This window comes from Otolemur garnettii, unplaced genomic scaffold, assembly GCF_000181295.1.
Source record: "Otolemur garnettii isolate 467f Iridium unplaced genomic scaffold, OtoGar3 scaffold00010, whole genome shotgun sequence".
In the NCBI taxonomy this organism is placed as follows: domain Eukaryota; kingdom Metazoa; phylum Chordata; class Mammalia; order Primates; family Galagidae; genus Otolemur; species Otolemur garnettii.
This window is the reverse complement of record NW_003852405.1, coordinates 16,367,310-16,374,299: the sequence shown is the minus strand read 5'-3', so window position 1 is coordinate 16,374,299 and position 6,990 is coordinate 16,367,310. Positions and strand designations below refer to the sequence as shown.

The following is a 6,990-nucleotide window of genomic DNA, read 5'->3' as shown; positions in this document are numbered from 1 at the left end:
GCCTCCCAAGTAGCTGGGACCACAGGCGCCCGCCACAACACCCGGCTATTTTTTGGTTGCAGCCATCATTGTTGTTTGGCGGGCCCAGGCTGAATTCAAACAGGCCACCTTAGGTATATGTGGCTGGCGCCTTAGCCACTTGAGCCACAGGCGCCGAGCCGTCCCCCATTGTCTTAACACGATAACTAAGAAAATGACATGAAGGCTATGTTAACCAGTTTGATGAAAATATTTCAAATTGTATATAAAAACGGCACACTATACTCCATGAGAGTATTAATGTACACAGCTATGATTTAATAAAAAATTTTAAGAAAGAACAAATGAAGATAAATACAATTGGAAAAAAACAAAAGAGTTCAACTATCTCTTAATCAGAAAATCCTGGTACTAAAATTGACTTTAAAAACTTTAATAAGCAAGAAGGGACAACTCTTCCTTATAGAATTCCAATTAATAAACATAGAAGGAATGAGATGAATATAAAAATCACCATTAGAACTCCATAGTAACTACCAAGGGAAGAACCACCAATGCATACTAAAATTAGTGAGGTGAAGTTTAAGCACAGTCTCTATCTAGCCCAAAATATTTAGTAAGTACTTGAGGAAAATAGTAAATCTATAGTATAGAATCCTGGCAGACAGCACCTGAGCTAAATAATCATCACCATTAATGCACAATGATATCAGGCATCCCCTGTACCACTATGGTAGCCTTCCCAACAGTACATATCCTCAATCTAGTAAGAGAAAACTTGAAACAAACCCCAAATGAAGAACATTCAACAAAATAACTAACCAGCTCACTAGAAGTATCAAGGTTATGAAAAACAATAAAAGACTGGAGGAAAAAGTAAGACATGATGAATAAATGCAATGCACTATTTTTTCAATTCTACTGTAAGATACAAATTTTTTAAAAGATAATTTTAATGTCACACAAAAATTAGTTGCACTAAATTTTTCTTGCTCTCAACCAAAAATACCAAGTTTACTCTAAATATTAACCAGTTGGGCCAGGCACAGTGGCTCAGACCTCTAATCCTAGCACTCTGGGAGGCCGAGGTGGGTGGACTGCCTGAGCAAGAGCAAGACTCTGTCTCTAAAAGAATAGCCTGGCACTACGGCAGGTACCTGTAGTCCCAGCTACTCGAGAGGCTGAGGCAAGAGACTCGCTTGAGCCCAAGAGTTTGAGGCTGCTGTGAGCTATTATACCATGGCACTCTACCCAGGACAACAATGTTGAGACTCTGTCTCAAAAAAAAAAAAAAATAGTAATAAATATTAACCAGCCAATGCTCCAAATAACTTACATCTGCTTTCAAAAATCAAATTTCTCTCTCCAAAAATCCATTACTTACTATATGCATAATATCCTTTACCACACAGCAACTTTTTAATATAGGTTGTTATACCCACTCTAGAGTTTTATACAGGCTGAGGAACTTGCTTAAGGTCACAGCCTTAACAGCCACACTACCATGTCTCTCCCTAAAGTGTATCTAAAAAGACATTAGATATCCAAAAGAATTTATAAAGGTCTCCAAAGATTTGCAAAACATTTTGAATAATGGTTGCATTATTGAGATAAGTTTACAGCCTTCACAAATGAAATAATTACCAGTATGAGTCATATGAACACAGCTTTACTCACAAATGACTACCCTGAAATAGTTATCAGTATGAGTCACATGAACACAGCTTTACTCACTCACACACCTAAAACAACACTAGAAGCCATTGCTTAATCCTTGCTACTCAATTCAGTCGCCATGTATGCTCCAATCTCCTAAACAAGACTCTAAACTCCGTTACTACTTTTTCTTCTCCCACTGATAGTTTTTAATAAATTAAATTTTTAAAGAAGTTTTAGGTTTTCAAAAATATTGTGAAGATAGCTCTTGGCATTTCTATGTACCCTGTCCCAATTTCTATTAGTCACATGTTGTATTAGTATAGTACCTTATTACAATTAATGAACCAATATTAACACGTTGTTAACGAAAGTCCATACTTTATACAGATTTCCTTGGTTTTGCCTAATGTTCTTCTTCTGTCCCAGCATCCCACACAGGAAACCTCAGAACACTTAGTTGTCATGTCTCCTTAGGCTGCTCTTGGCTGAGTCTGGTTCTCAGACTTTCCTGTTTTTGATGACCTTGACATTTTAAGGAATAGGGGTCACATATTTTATGAAATTTCCCTCAAATAGGATCTGTCTCACGATTTTCTCATGATTACACTGGGGGTAGGGGTCTTCGGGAGGAATCTCAAAGGTGGGTGCCATTTCATAAGGGTACAGCAGAACATCAATGTTGAAGCTGACCGTGGCCACCCAGCAGAAACAGTGCTTGCTAGGCTTCTCCACCATGAAGTTACTCTGTTCCCCTTTCCCTGATGGCATTTTTAGGCCTTTCTTATGGCTTAATTACTAGAAAAGACTCATAACTGTTCTCTCTACTGCTAGTTTCATAACTCAATCTTTTCTGCACACTATTACTAGAGTGGTCTTTTTTTGGATCATGCCACTTACAAAGTGTGAGTGGCTATTCATTACCTTCAGACTAAATGTCAGAGTAATGATAGCTCTTATAAGAAGCAATGATAGCTCTTTGGAGAAATGGCTTATGCCTGAGCAGGAAGAGGGAAGGTATAAGATAAGCATGGAACATTTTGTTGCCCTAAAGGAAGAAAATTCTCAAAAAATCATGGGTTGGGCTAGGCACAGTGTCTCTCACCTGTAATCCTAGCACTCTGGGAGGCTGAGGCTGGTGGATCTCCTGAGCTTAGGAGTTCATGACCAGCCTGAGCAACAGCAAGCAAGACTCTCTCTCTACTAAAAATAGAAAAATCTAGCTAGGTATTGTGGCAGGTACCTGTAGTCCCAGCTTCTTGGGAGGATGAGGCAAGAGGATTGCTTGAGCCCAAGAATTTGAGGTTGCTGTGAGCTGTGATGCCCTAGGCACTCTACCTAGGGTGGCACAATGAGACTCTGTCTCAAAAGAAAAAAAAAAAAAATCATGGGACCAGTGGGCTGGAATCAGTGGCTTATGCCGATGATCCTAGCATTCTAGAAGCCCAAAGCGGGAGGATCACTTGAAATCAAGAGTTTGAGACCAACCTAAGGAAGAACAAGACCTCCATCTTTATAAAAAATAGAAAAAAATTTAGCCAGGCATGATGGCACGCACCTGTTATCCCAGGTGCTCATGAGGCTGAGGCAGAAGTTTCACTTGAGCTCAGCAGTTTGAGGTTTTGATGATGCCACTACACTCTACTCAGGGTAACAGAGCCAGACTCTGGGTCAAAAGTCAATCAATCAATCAGTCAATCAATCTTGGGAACAAGTGAAAAAAGGACACAGCAGCCAGCTCAAAAGAGTTCCCACTGGACAAATCAGGGACAGTGTGATAGTTACAGTTTATAATCATCAAATAAAATGAGAATCCATGAATTCACACTGATATAACTAAATAAATAAATGACAGAGAAGGAAAAGTTGTTTCTTATAGTAGAATGCTAACTGATAAATACAAAAGGGATGAGGGGGTGAGAAAATAATAAATGGATATAAAAAGCTGGTGAGTTAAACTGTAGTGAAGAAAGAGGTTATTACACAATCTTAAAGTTAACTTGCTACAAATTCCTGATTACAAAGGAATCAGTGGTGAAATCTGGCAGATTCACCTTAACCATCACATACCAGTGAGGAGGGGGACTGACCCCACCAATGTTTTGTCTTTGTGATCAAAACTAACATCACCAATTCTGAGAGAAACCAATAATGTGTACCCTATTATATGATGAACTAAGAAGATACATCATCACTGGTTTACCTGCCAAAAATGTACAACCTGAGGCTACTTATGAGGAAACCTCATAAAAACTCATACTTTGGGATTTCCTACAAAATAACAGGCTTGTACACTCTTAACTATAGCATCAAGGTCAAGAAACACAAAGAAAGGCTGAGGAACGGTTTTAGATCAAAGGAGACCAAATGGACAAAACAATTAAATATAGACATGATCCTGGAGTGGACCCTAGACTGAGGAGTGAGGTCAGTGGGAACCGGGGAGATAGCTATACGGGATGTCACTGAGACGAGTGATAAAATTTGAACATGCACTTTGGATTAGATAATAGTACTGCACTATAATTTCCTTGCTTTCATTAACTGCTGAGTTTATGTAAAAGAAATTGTGGCTCGACGCCTGTGGCTCAAGTGGCTAAGGCGCCAGCCACATACACCTAAGGTGGCGGGTTCGAATCCCCAGCCTGGACCTGCCAAACAACAATGACGGCTGCAACCAAAAAATGGCCAGGCGTTGTGGCGGGTGCCTGTGGTCCCAGCTACTTGGGAGGCAGAGGCAGGAGACTCGCTTGAGCCCAGGAGTTGGAGGTTGCTGTGAGTGTGATGCCACGGCACTCTACCCAGGGGGATAGCTTGAGGCTCCGTCTCAAAAAAAAAAAAAAAGAAATTGTACTTAGGAAGTACACACACATTCAAATGTTTAAGCACAAAAGACACAATATCACAACATACTCTCCAACAGGTCTTCTTAAACGTGCATTGGATTTCCTTTACAGACATTATTTTTACTTCTGTGTGTGGGGGAGAGAAGATGCTACAACAAATGGGATGAAATGTAAACAACTGGTGAATCTGAGTACAGAGAATACAGGAGTTCCTTGTACTGTTATTTGTAACTGTTTGGTGAGTTTGCAAGTATACCAAAATAAAAATTCACCTAAAAAAGTCAAAGGCTAAAACTTATCTCCTACAACTTTCACATCTTACGGGATCCTTTAAACGTACTACACTTCTGCCTAAAATGTCCTCCTTCTCTTCATCTGGCCAACTTCTACTTACCCTGCTGGACAGCAAAAGGAATGCACCTTTTAAAACCAGATGATGAAACTTTACTCAAAATTCTCTAATGGTTTCCCCTTCCTTAACATACAGTCTGGCCCATGGGAGGGTCAATAATGTCCAAAGGAGCTTTTAACAATCTGTGTTGTCCAATACAGTAACCACCAGCCACATGTGACAAATGAGCAATCGATATGTAAGTGACAAAATGAATCTTTACTTCTAACCTAAATAGCCACATGATGGCAGCGGCTACCAGTGAACAGCACGGCTTTAAACACCCCGAGCTACCCGCTAGGTTTCTCACTTCACTGTCTGCCATACTCCTATTTGCCTCCTAATGCAGTCACCGGGTTTTTTTTTTTCCCAACTCTTTTAGTTTTTATTTTTCAAAACAGCTTCATTTTCTTATTTACCTTTCTGACTCTGTGTTTGTGCCTTCTACACTTTCACAACAATTTTCTGCTCCTCAGTAAGGAAAGCACGCTCGATCCTGTCAGGAACACATTTGGCACACATGGAACTGCCACAGGCCCTGCAGACATGTTTTTTGTTTTAGACAACCTCATAAAAACTTTCGGTCTCATAGCACGAACCCCTCAAAATCTGCCTGGGCACGCACCCCACTGGTGCTTTCCTAACCTTCTTGGTATAAAGGAGAACAATTCTACTACCAGGGCTCGCGACAGCCTGGTTTTGTTAGAGGCTGTACTGTAGGGAAGTCTGCACCATTCTGAGTGCCTCCAGACAGAGTCCCCCGTCACTCTGGTTTTCTTTCTATTCCTTGGATAGACCAGAACATACCAATCACATTCCTGCCTCAGTCTTTGCATTGACTATTCTCTCACCAAGAACGACACTTTTCCCAGATAATCACATTGCTCCTCCTCTCTCACTTCTCTCTAGTGTCTGCTCAAATGGTACCTTCACAGCTTGTGTGCTCTGATTGCTGCACCTAGAACATCCACTACTCAGGCCCTTCATCCTGATTCGTTTCCTTCATGACACTTTCACTGACAGACATTAGATACTTGCTCAGATCAGAGGAAGGTTCTTAGACATGAGACATGGGATTTTGATAAAGCAGGGATAGTAGGAGTAAAAGAACCGAAGGTCAGAAGTGTGATAAGTAAATAATTTAAATTTCAAAAACAAATTGTACATGTGACAAGATCTAAAAGGAGAATCAGTTACCAAGAAGGTTAAGGAACCTCATTCTCTAATAGATTTTTAAAGTAAAATAAATTCTCTGTTTCGCTAGTGTGATTTAAATGTGGCTCTACAAAATGGCAAAAATTAAGACTCTTTAGATCTTTATCAGTTACAAAGTAGAGCAGCTCTATGGTCTATACTATTTCAACGTGATGATGGTTATTGGAAATGTCACAAGTAACTTAGTGAAAAGTTGAAGTTCATAAATTGGCTTGTCTCTGCCAATGAAAACTAATTTTAATAATTCTCATTCATGGCCGGGTGCAATGGTTCACACCTATAATCCTACTACTGTGGGATCGCTTGAGCTCAGGATTTCAAGACCAGCCTGAGCAAGAGTGAGACCCTGTCTCTACTAAGAACAGAAAAATTAGCCAGACACAGTGGAAGGTACTATAGTCCAGGCTACTTGGGAGGCTGAGGCAAGAAAATTGCTGGAACCTATGAGTTTGACATTACAATGACCTAGGCTGATGCCACAGCACTCTAGCCTGGGTAATAGAGTGAGACACTATAAATTAATTAATTAAAACAACAATTTAAATTCTTAATCCATATCTCATGTCTATCTTACTAGTTATGCTAATCTTAAACTTAAGGGACACATTGGGGTCAAACTAAGAAAAAAACACTGTCAATGAATGGTAACACAGCATAAAAGTGATTTTTAAAGTCACATACATTTCCTACACAGGCAATGTGGAAGGACAAATGAGAGTTTTAAAGGCAGTACACACTGGCCCCATGCGCTGCTATTAAAAGTAGTTCACGGCTCGGCACCTGTGGCTCAAGCGGCTAAGGCACCAGCCACATACACCCAAGGTGGCAGGTTCGAATCCCCAGCCCGGGCCCTCCAAACAACAATGATGGTTGCAACCCAAAAATGGCCAGGCGTTGTGGCGG

General features: G+C 40.4%; 1 protein-coding gene across 1 annotated transcript in view; it reads right to left on the bottom strand.

Annotated features, from left to right (window-relative positions):
• The window catches only part of EVI5 (ecotropic viral integration site 5), a 197,085-nt gene that overhangs the window by 120,184 nt on the left and 69,911 nt on the right, over positions 1-6,990 (bottom strand). The window lies entirely within an intron of this gene.